The sequence below is a fragment of the Rhinatrema bivittatum genome, chromosome 1, assembly GCF_901001135.1.
Source record: "Rhinatrema bivittatum chromosome 1, aRhiBiv1.1, whole genome shotgun sequence".
NCBI lineage: Eukaryota > Metazoa > Chordata > Amphibia > Gymnophiona > Rhinatrematidae > Rhinatrema > Rhinatrema bivittatum.
The window spans coordinates 314784483-314796907 of NC_042615.1; positions in this window are offsets into that span (position 1 = coordinate 314784483).

Genomic DNA, 12425 nt, shown 5'->3' on the forward strand with positions numbered 1-12425 from the left:
AAATCTTGCATATGAAATTGAAAGATTCCAATAATATCTAAAATCTTTTATTTTCCTTTTCAATCCAGAACTCAACCAGTTGGAGACCTGGAGAAAAGTCCAGGGATTTCCTCTTTTTTGGAGGAGTCACTGGATATTATAAATAAAAGAGCGACTCTATTTGTTTCTTTCTCTCTTAAGAGAGAGAAGGATCAGGTTTTTGAGAAGTTATTTAGGAACAAGGAGTGCTCCTTTTGTGGGCAAAGAGTATATATGTTTCCTGATGTCTCGAGGCCTACACAGGCACGTCGAAGACAATTCCTAGCCCTGAAAAGTAAAACCCTAGAGATTGGGGCTACTTTTTATCTAAAGTTTCCTTAAAAATGTTATATTAATTTTCAGGGAAATAAATTTATATTCTCAGATCCCTTACATTTGGAATCATTCCTTGTAGATAAATCTGAGACAAAGAGAGTTTAGTAACATCTTAATGAGGCCATAAGAAAAATCTATTGACATCCTCTCTCCTTTTGGATTTATTGTGTGGTTATATGAATTATAGTACGATCCCCCTGTTATAATTTCTTGTTCAACATTTGTTTGATTTTCAGAAAGGTATTTGAATTTTTATGGGATGTTGTATAACAAGATTTCCTTTTCTTATGTGGATTTATGGATGGTATATATAACAAAAGTTTTCAATAAAATATAAATTGAAAAAGATAATATGTTGACTAATAACCTATGAGATCAATATTCAAGCTACCTGGACAAAACCCCCTCCTCAACTAGTCACTCCTATTCCCCAAGCCTACCCCGACCCTACAAATCATACTGGCTTGGGGGAGGGGATGGCATGGGACTGCTGGCTTGAACTTCAACTTACATCATTGGGGAGGGGGAAGAAGGCCCTGGCCATCAGTCCCAACTTTAAAAAATATATTTTTTGGTACTCATATAGCAGGCCAAATAATTTCATTTCAGTTCAAATTATCTTTTTTCATTTTTTGCTTTGTTTAATTTTTTTCTTTTCAGTTCATTTACTGAAACAAAAATATTTAAAAAAAACCCCAAAACAACCAAAAGACCCCAAAATGGGCCTGCTCAAGGTCTTCCAATTTCCTTCCTGTCCCTCAAGAAAGTCTTGGTGCCTGGGCCGAGCCCAATTGGGTCCACTCCAGGCACTTGAACCCCCCTCTCACACCTAAAATAGGCCTTGAGGCTCAGGTCTACAAACATAAGGCCATACAACATAATAGCTCTTACCACACAAGACAGGCATTAAAGTAATGCCCTATTTGTACCATCCTCAAAGTGGCCAATGACATTTTTAAAAAGGAATTACTCAGAGCAGGAGTGAATGGGCACTACTCCTGCCCCTTTCTTTGCTAACCACCCTGCAGAAGGGATAGAGGCCAAGGTGATCTAAGGTCCTGTCCCTGGTAAGTGTTATAGGGGGAGCTGTCTGAGGACCTTGGATGGTCCTAACTGGCTAGGTCTTGGTACCCAGGCTTGCTTTGTAGAGCAGGAGAGGGGGATTTGGAGTGGCCTGTGGAGGTCCCAGTTGGGCTCAGCATATGTCCCAAGGTTTAGGGGGGAGGGGGGAATGGGAAGGATGTTGGAAGATCTTGGGGAGGCCAATCATTTTTAAACAAAACAAAAATACACAAAAATATTAAGGTATTTTCTTGCAAGGCCATTTTCAGTTGGGAAATGCAATTCATTTAAAATGAATGCACATTCCTAGTATTCACTAAAAGGTCAATTTTAAAAGCCTGGCACGCACCAAAACTGGGAGATACACGCACAAGTCGGGCTGATACCACTGGACAGATTTTAAAAGCTGCCCATGTACCCGCGCATCTCTCACTATGCACCCAATGAAAAATTCCATAAAAGGGGTGGGGCATGTGCATGGTCTGGGTAGGGAAAGGGCATTCCTGGATTTCACCTTGAAATTTGCGTGTAAATATTTATGTGCACTGGTGCACGCCAGGATCCCCTGCTGCGTAACTTTACATCTGCACCGGATGTCATGTAAGTCATAAAGCAAAAGAAACTAAACACATCAGTAGTGTTTTTTTTTGTTTGTTTGTTTTTTTAAATTCTTTATTTTAAATTTCCTCCATTAATTATAACAAGCAAAATATTTCCTAATACAAAGTATCCATCATTATCAAGATAAATCTAAATTTACTCTTATAATCAAAGTACAGTAGTATCTTAAAGAAAAATAGTAAACTATTGGAAAGAAAAAGAAAATCAATAAGAGCGAAAAACCAGGTAATAATGAATTACTCATTTTAACAAGGCAAATAGAGATAGACAACTGACTCTATTTCATTGCTCTCAAACATTTTCAGCACTTAGGGGGTGTGAGTCGAGAAATGCCTGAAGTGCCACTACTTCAAAGAAAACATACTTTTGTTCTTTATACCACACTTCACATTTGCATGGATATCTCAAGAGAAATCTGGCTCCCCTTGCAATAATGCCTGGTTTCAATTTGAGAAACTCCTGTCTCCTTATTTGAGTGACCCTAGACAGGTCTGGATATATCCAGATCTGCTGGCCATGGTAATTTAATAATCTATTGCGTAAAAATAGACGCAAGATTGAATCTCTTTCTTGAGGAAACATAAAGGAGACAAATAGAGTTTCTCTCGATGCTATCACAGTCTCCAGCATTGTTTCCAATACCTCAGATAAATCAATGGATTGACCTGGTTGCTCTTCTCTTGGTGTTGATTTTTTCAAAATATAATAAATCTTAGCCAGAGCGGGAATAGCCTGCTCTGGTATTTTTAATATATGTAAAAGATATTCTTTGAACATGTCCTTAGGAGAAATCATTCTCAAATATGGGAAATTCAATATTCTTATATTTGAGTATCTAAAATTATTTTCTATGTACTCCAATTTCCTCATATTTGAGATCTCACTTTTAACCAAATTATTTTGAATAGTTTCAATCATGCCCAATCGTTGTTGTTGTGATTCTAATTTATCCTGATGTACTATAACAATTTTGTCTACCTCTACCATTTTTTTCTGAGCTTCTAAATGTGTATTAGTTAACTTTAATATTGCGGTCTCCAAAGACTTAATTGCAACCCAGATCACATCCATTGTTATCTCTGATGAAGGTGGATTTAAGATTATTTTACCTTCAGGCTTCCCTCCCTCACTTCCCCCAGCATCAATGTTTCCCACCCCCAATCCATCTTCAAATGATTTCATATTAGAAACTTTTAAATGACCAGAATCTTGTAGGACTAATGGTGGGGTAGGGACATTGGGAGCTCCGGGGCTCAAAGAGATGGCTTCAGCCAAAGAAGCAGTTTCTCGCTCCAGATCCACTTCTAGTGCGGCTCTGTCCTCCGGATTATCAGTTGTTCTAGACAAGAAGAAGGATGGTATATGGGATTGAACTTGGCCCGTTACTGGAGAGGATGTTAAAACCTCCCTTATACAGGCCTTCCTTTTAGTATGCGGCATTCCAAATAGACAATTCAACAACAACCCACTTCTCCTTTGTCCTTATATCTCTTGTCAGATTTCAGTCCAACAGTTATTAATGGGGGCCAAGAGAGAGATTATGCCGGTTTTACTCACGTTTATTATCTTCCAGAAGTAATCTAGATTCCAAAAGAAATTGACCATACGTGCACTTGGAGCATCCACTTAAAATTGTGTACACATATGCGCACATTCGGGACATTATATAACATGCGTGCATATATGTGTGAATGTTATAACATGGCAGCGACCCTGGGCATGGGCCGACAAACACCCACAGCTGTTTAAAAGTTACCGTCTGAGGAAGAGCATGGAGTAGGATCACAGAAATTTGCCACAATGGAAGGGAAGTGAAACAATTTTCAGAAGACTGTGTTCACAAGGAGCTTGCAAAACTAAAAGTAGAGAAAGCAATGAAGCCAGACATAATACATTTATGGGGATTAAAGGAACTTAGAGAAGTTCTGCCTGTTCCATTCTCTGATCTTTTCAATGCTTCTTAGGGTGAAGAGTGGTTCCCAAGGACTGGAGACAGGCAGATATGGTTCCTCTTCACAAAAATGGAAGTAAGAGGTCTGGGAAATACAGGTTGGTTAGTCTGACCTGGGTGATAATTAGATTAATGGAATCACCATTAGTACACAAGATGGTAGTTTCTGGAATCCAGTGGATTACAGGATCAGTGTCATATGCTTTTACCAGAGGTAGGCCTTGTCAAAAGAATATAATTGATTTTTTGAATGTGTAACCAGCTATTTAATTTAGTTTAATTTGTTTTCTTATACACTATAAAATCAGTGATATAAGACAAAAAATGTATACAAAGAAAAGAAACAATAATTTACATATAAAATGAAATAAAATACAACAGTATACATCATAAGATTTACAAATAAAATAATGGTTTCCCTTAAAGTTAAAATGATTAAGAATAAAAACTATAATAGAAAAAAATCATAAAACAGGCTAGTTCCGAATGATTAAAAGCTTGAAAGGAAAACCATGCTTTTACATGCTTTCTAAATTCAAGAGAGTATTTCTCTAGATACACAAATAATAGCAAATAATTTCACAACATTGGAGCCAGATAGGAAAACATGTCTCTGTTTTCATTGCAACCTGATCAAGGGATTGCGTTAGATGAACTTTGAATTCAGCAAGACATGGTTTCACATCGCGCCGAAAGGAGAGCGACCAAAGGAGCATGCCCCTTGGTGTGCCCCTCTGTGCAAACTCTTGTGTAAATAATTACTTTATATCAACACATACAATGGAATCCATTTTTAAAATACCCATTTTACCCTATAATAATCACATGTTCAAACAAATATTACCTATAATTCACAAAACTGTTATATGCCCCTCCACGTCTCCTAGAACATGACCCATCACCACTTATTGAAGCCATAACCAATAAGTGGTGATGGGTCATGTTCTAGGAGACGTGGAGGGGCATATAACAGTTTTGTGAATTATAGGTAATATTTGTTTGAACATGTGATTATTATAGGGTAAAATGGATTCCATTGTATGTGTTGATATAAAGTAATTATTTACACAAGAGTTTGCACAGAGGGGCACACCAAGGGGCATGCTCCTTTGGTCGCTCTCCTTTCGGCGCGATGCCTGGAATCCCAGGTAAATTTAAATGTTTTCTGCTGCCGCTTATGATGTTGTTGTTGTGGGTGTGTTCTCAGGCTGTTCATGGAAGTAAGGCAGACAGCATCAGCCCAGCTTCAAACCAGGATGTGAGACGCAGAGAGCTCAACAGTACTCCTGGACCCCTGCTGGACTTTTGGCAAGTCTTGTGGGGGTCAGGAGGGTCCCTCAAGACTTGCCAAAAGTCCCTGGTGGTCCAGCAGGGGTCCAGGAGTGACCTCCTGCACTTGGACCGTCGCCTGCCAGTAATCAAAATGGTGCTGATAGCCTTTGCCCATACTATGTCACAGGAGCTACTGGTGCCTTTGGTCAGCCCCTGTCACATGGTAGGAGCACAAGATGGCACCGATGGCCATGTGACAGGGGTTGACCAATGGCACCGGTAGCCCCTGTGACATAGTAGGTCAAAGGCTATCGGCGCCATTTTAATCGAGGCAGGCCAGACAGCCCGACAGCATAGAGGGAGCAATCCCTCGCAGGACCCCTCTGGACCACCAGGGATATTAGTAAGTCTTGGGGAGGGATCGGAATGGGGGGGGTAGTATTACAGTGAATTTTAATTACAGTATTACAGTGAATTTTAATGCTTGGGGTGGTTTTTACAAACCCGAAAAACTAAATTTCCTCGTAGTTCGTGGAAAGTCAGTTTTGGGGTTCGGGACTCCCAACCCATGACAAATTAGGCAATTTTGTTGAAATTGCCTAATTCGTGATAAACGAACCACATCTCTACATACTACAAGAGATTTGGGAGTCACAATTGATAATGAAATAAACCTAAAGAAAGACATCAATAATACAATAAAAGAAGGATTCTTTAAACTGCAAATTTTAAAAATAATCAAACCTCTTGTACACTTTGAAGATTATAGAACAACTTTACAAGCTATAATGTTCTCAAAACTAGATTACTGCAATGTGATTCTTCTAGGTCTTCAAATTTCAACAATAAGACCTTTGCAACTTCTATAGAATGCAGCTTGATCTCTTTCCAACTGCAAAAGATTTGAACATATCACTCCAATTCTTCAACAACTACATTGGTTGCCAATCTTTTATAGAATAACATATAAAATCCTAACTTTGATTCACAAAGCTATTTACAATAACAAAACCGAATGGATGAAAAACACACTTCTTTTTAGAGACTCAGTCAGAAACCTATGTTCAACAAATACTAGTCTTCTCTTAACTCCTTCACCGAGAATGACACATCATCAATTTACAAGGGATCGTGCTTTTTCCATCACAGGACCAGCTTTATGGACTACTCTACCCACGGAAATAAGACTTGAACAAACTACTAAAACTTTCAAAAAAAGAATAAAAACTTGGCTTTTCAAAAATGCATTTATAAAATGTCTTAAAACCAATCCCCCATCTTTCACTCATAATTTCTTCTTACCTCCCATTTTCCTATCCCCCTTCCTTTTATTTTATCCTTCATCACATTCTTTAACCCATCATTCTTATGAATTTCCTTCCTTTCAAACAACCTTCATTCATTGATTACATCCCTAATTTTTGTATACATGATATATATTTATTGTAATACATATCACATTTTTTTCCTTTCATTTGTCACATTTTGTTACATTGTATCCTCTTTTTATTTTCCAAATTGTTAATTGTAAACCAACTTAATGGCATTTGCTGAATCTCGGTATATAAAAGCAAATAAAATAAATAAATAAAATAAAATAAAATAGATGCATAGGGAGACTAGTAGCTATCAAGAAAAAAAGGTGCTATTACCTCTGTATGAGTCTCTGGTAAAATATCCTTTGGAGTACAGCATACTAGGGATGTGAATCATGTGCCCAATCGTTTTAACGATCGGGTTCAGCTGGAGGGAGAAAAAAATCTGATCGGTAGAGATGTGAATCGGAATCAGTTCCGATTCCAATTCACATCGCTAATTTTTTTTAGTGAGGCCCAAGCTGATAAAAAAAAACCCACCCCGACCCTTTAAAATTGACCCCTTAGCTTCCCCCACCCTCCCGAACCCCCCAAAACATTTTACAAATACCTGGTGATCTAGCAGAAGTCCCGGGAGCGACCTCCCGTTCTCGGGCCATCGGCTGCGCTAATAAAAATGGCACCGATGGCCCTTTGCCCTTACCATGTGACAGGGTATCCGTGCCATTGGCCAGCCCCTGTCACATGGTAGGAGCACTGGATGGCCAGCGCCATCTTTAAAAATGGCGCCGGCCATCCAGTGCTCCTACCATGTGACAGGGGCCGGCCAATGGCATGGATACCCTGTCACATGGAAAGGGCAAAGGGCTATCGGCACCATTTTTATTAGTGGCAGCTGACGGCCCAAGAACGGGATATCGCTCCCGGGACCATCACTGGACCACCAGGTAATTTTGAGTATTGGCGGGACGGCGATTTTGAGTCTCAAAATGGCAGCGATTGGCGCCATTTTGAGTATTGGTATCGGATGGATGGCGTGAAAGGAGGTCACTCCCGGACCCCCGCTGGACTTTTGGCAAGTCTTGTAGGGGTCAGGAGGCCCCCCCAAGCTGGCCAAAAGTTCCGGTTGGGTCCAATGAGGGTCCCGGAGCGACCTCCTGCCACATGACCTGTCACGTGGTAGGAGCACAAGATGGCGCCGGTGACCATGTGACAGGGGCTGACCAATGGCACCGGCAGCCCCTGTGACACAGGCTATCGGCGCCATGAGAAAACCACAAACGAGTGCAGGGATGGCTTCCTGACTCCTCGCTGGACCACCAGGGAGTTTTGGTAAGTCTTGGGGGGGGGGGGTCAGGAGGGTGGGGGGATGTAGTTAATTTAGTAGTAACGTATTTACAGATCGACAACTTATTGAATTCTCCATACTTCCACATGAAACGGTATTGACCCCCCACGAATACCTATCGCGTACGCAACAAAAACTTTTTGCCTGCACATCTCTAAGAAATTGCCATGCTGGGTCAGACCAAGGGTCCATCAAGCCCAGCATCTTGTTTCCAAGAGAGGCCAAACCAGTCCACAAGAACCTGGCAAATACCCAGAGGACATCTAAAAAAATGGTCAACAGTTTTCATCATAAAGCATATGGGGATAGACTTAAATATCTAAACATGTATACCCTGGTACAGCGGAGGATGTTAATGGAGCACCTCTGGTGGCTTTTCATACTATGAGCATCAAACAACTTTCTTTGAACTGTGTTAAATATTTTATTTTTCTGCAATATACTACATTGTGACAGTCGCTATCTGGGAAACCCACAATTTTTTTCACTCAGCTTTCCAAATGATTTAGAGTAAACCGATCCCTGTCTAAATACCTGTACAAGTTGTTTTCAGCAAGGTGATTACTCTAAAAATAACCTTTCATTGTAGTGGTGACCATCTTAAATTAACCAGTGCCAGAGGCATAAAAGTGGAGAGTAAAATCAAATCATCCGTGACAGTTCCTACTGAATTTGGAAGCATCACAACAGAAAGTTCTAAAGTTTCAGATTCCCAGGAGAAATATACAGAATAAATAGGCCAGGATACTACAGCACTCTCTAATCTTCTCAGGAAATCATCCTTGGTAGACGTAACAAATTATGCATTTAAGTGGCCCAAATATGGTTTAAAATGGCATTGAGATTCTATTGAGATATTCAAAAGATTCTAGACACTATGCAGTTCAGATTGCTTTTTTTTTAAAATCAGAGTCAGTCTGGAAGAGCTATCTAGTGAAAGTGCCCTTGCAAAGCAGTACTCAGATTTCCTGTTTGGAAAAAAAAAAAAAAAAAAAAGATAATCCACATAAACATACATTAGCAGTGTAACATATACAGCCTTCAGGTAATTTGAAGCTGTGCTATAGATTTGCCAGGAATCCCCAAAGGATACTACTGCAGCTCCACTGGCTTCAGTGGCGCTGAGCACAGGTTGCAGTGGCAATCTCTGACAAATCTGTAGTCCTGGCAGAAAGAAAAAATGCATCACTTTTTCCCAATTCAAAAGAAATTACATATTTTGTTGAACTATGTTCTCAATGAATAAAGAAGTTCTATTTAAACAAGATATAAAATAATTAAGCAAGGCATAACCATATACTTCAAATGTTCTTGCTTATAGTTAAAGAATACCTTCTAGAAATCTTTTTGTATTTTATTAAATTCAGGATTTTCACAGTAGCTGCTGACTTAGGGCCTCATTTTCCAATATCGCATTGGTAACGCAGTAGGGGGCGTTACCAATGCGGGCGGGGAGAGAGAGAGAGAGAGAGAGAGTTGGGGGCCACTTTCGCATTCCACATGAGACGTACGGAAAGAACAGTGGTCTCTAGTGAAGATTTGCTGGCCGTCGGAGTGAGGAAACTCACTCCAAGAGGAGATTTGGGCAACGTTCTCTCCACCTAGCTTGTTGTTGCCCAGGTAGAGTGTCCATCAAGCTAGGTGGAGAGAACGTTGCCCAAATCTCTTCTTGGAGTGAGTTTCCTCACTCCGACGGCCAGCAAATCTTCACTAGAGACCACTGTTCTTTCCGTACGTCTCATGTGGAATGCGAAAGTGGCCCCCAACCCCCGACGCTCATACCTAATCCCCACCCCGAGTTAGTAGGTGGCCCTCCTATAGGGGTTAAAATACCTGTCTAGGGCATAGTAAGGCTCGCTCTCTCTCTCTCTCTCTCTCCCTCTCCCCGAGCCTGAAACAGGATGTCTGGAACTATTGTGGACTGCAATAACCCTTTACTTGCCGGTAACGCAAATTTGAGGGTTGTAGTTATTAGCCGTGCTAACACTGCGGCTGTTTCGCCGCACACAATAAACTGGTTCCTGCTTTACATATGCTCCGCCCCCTGAATACCAAATTACTAATTTGCATTCGCACGCGGTAAACTGCTTGGAAAATGAGGCCCTTAGTGGACAGCTTGGTTCTTTGATTCTGTAGCAGTCTAACTGTTGCGGTCTCGGTCGCCACGCTGGCGCCCGAGGCCTTACCTTCCTCCCGAGTCCCGGGGAGCTGCCGCGTTCCGCGGCCTCAGGACCCCGGCCGCTGCTTTCCGGGGAGCTGCCGCGTTCCGCGGGCCTGCAGTGCCTTCGGGCGCCATGCGCCGGCTCTCACGCTGCCGCTGGCGTGGCCTCACGGCCAGTCCCGCCCCCAGGCGCGCGCGCGCGACTGTCCTCCACTTTTAAAGGGACCAGCGCGGGAAAACCCGGCTCCTCCCTTCTATGACGTCAGACACTGCAGGGCTATTTAAGCCCTGCAGTCCCTTCCCTTCTTTGCCTTGCAACGAGGTTCACTACTTCCGGTAGTTCTAAGTTGCGTTCTGGATTGCCTGTTACCTGCCTGACTCCGCTCTGCCTGACTCCGCTTGCCTGCTACCTGCCTTGACCACGGTTTGCCTGACTCCGCTTGCCTGCTACCTGCCTGACTCCGCTCTGCCTGACTCCGCTTGCCTGCTACCTGCCTTGACCACGGTTTGCCTGACTCTGCTTGTCTTCAGCCTGCCTTGACTCCGGTCCGTGACTCCGACTCCTGCTTGTCTTCAGCCTGCCTTGACTCCGGTTCGTGACTCCGACTCCTGCTTCTTCAGCCTGCCCTGACCTCGGTTCGTGACACCGACTTCTGCTCGCCCGCTGCCGGCCCAGACTCCGGTCCGGATTCCACTCCTGGGTTTCTTCGGCCTCGCCTAAGTCCCAGCGGTCCGGGTCCCTACGGGCTCCTCCTGGGGGGACCTCGGGTTTCCAGGGCGAAGTCTCCTAAGTCCTAGCAACCCGGGCTCCCACAGCTCCTCTGGAGGAGTCTCGGGTTTCCAGGTGAAGATCCTGTTGCCCAGTGGGAGTTCTGCCTACCGACTGTTCCCTCGGGCCAGTCGGCCCAAGGATCCACATCTGGATTGTCTCCAGCATAACACTAATTCCTAAGGATGTGCAGAAGAAAAAAAAATGTTTTGTTTCATCCATTCATTCATGGGGATCCCAATTTGTTTCTTTAATTTGAAATCATTTTTAAATATGCATTTATTCATTTGATTTGGTTTTTTTTGTTTGCTATTAAACTCAATGGGGGAAGTTTTGCAGCCTATTCTGGGCTTCAGCTTTGAAGGGTTTTCATCAATTATCATGAAAATTGTGGGAATAAATCATCAGAAGGGGGGAAAAAACTGCAAGCTACCTAGACTGTGAAAAGGTGGCTCCAAAAGAAGCAGAATAGCCTACGGCTAAGCAAAGGAGCAAAGGGATTACAAGTATTAGCAGGAGAACTTCAAGGCATTATCATAGGAGCAAAGAAGAAAACTAGTGTAGGAAGCTCCAAAAGAGGACACCAGCATCAGTGGCATAAACACTTGAAGTCAGCACCAAAAGTGGTTTCAGTATCCTAAGGCAGAGGTGCTCAAACCAGACCTACAGGCCCCCCAATCAGTCGGCTTTTCAGGATATCCCTAATGAATACGCATGAAATGTATTTGCATGCACTACCTCTTTGTATATAAAATATTTCTCATGCGTATTCATTAGGGATATCCTGAAAACTCAACTAGCTAGCAGGGCCCATAGGACTGGTTTGAGTATCCCTGTCCTAAGGCACCAAGAAGGGCGACCATAGTAGAATAGGTAACAGGGACAACAACAAAGCACTAATATATGAACAAAACAGTAAAAAGAGTGGCATAAAGATACCAAAGCAACATGAAAGGTGGAAATCAGCCCCCCCAGAGTGGCAGGAATACCTCAAGTTATAAGGTCTGGAGTTTGGCAGCAAGGCACAGAGGTAGAGAGAACTCCAAGGTATAAAATCTGAGCATGGTAGCATGGCTGAGTGTCACAAAGACCCCCAAAGTATAACATGAGGGGTATAGCAGCAAGGGAGAATGTCATGGGAAAGACCATTCTGTTGAAGCACTCTTGCCAATTTGATTATCAGATTAAGTAGAATAAAATTAACTGTGATAAGTATCATGTTCTTGAATAAGCATTTAATAAATACCATGCTTGAACTTGATCTAAGTACTGTATGGAAATTTGATTTTCTTGTAACATGGGGTTTCTGAAGGAAACTGCTATCGTATTCAGGACATGAGAATGGTTTATCTAATGAGTGTAATTTGGTTTTCCTGAAATCTTTTCCCATATTCTGTAGATGTACTCAGGCTGTTTCATTTCCTGATTTCCAGATTTTGCATGATTTCATTCTGCCTGTCAATGGTAGTTTTCTCACACTCAGAACATGTAAATGGTTTCTCTTCTGTACATTTTCTGTTCTGTCTATATTTCTTTCTGTAGACTGAGGGCGGGCTTTAGTGGAGAAACCA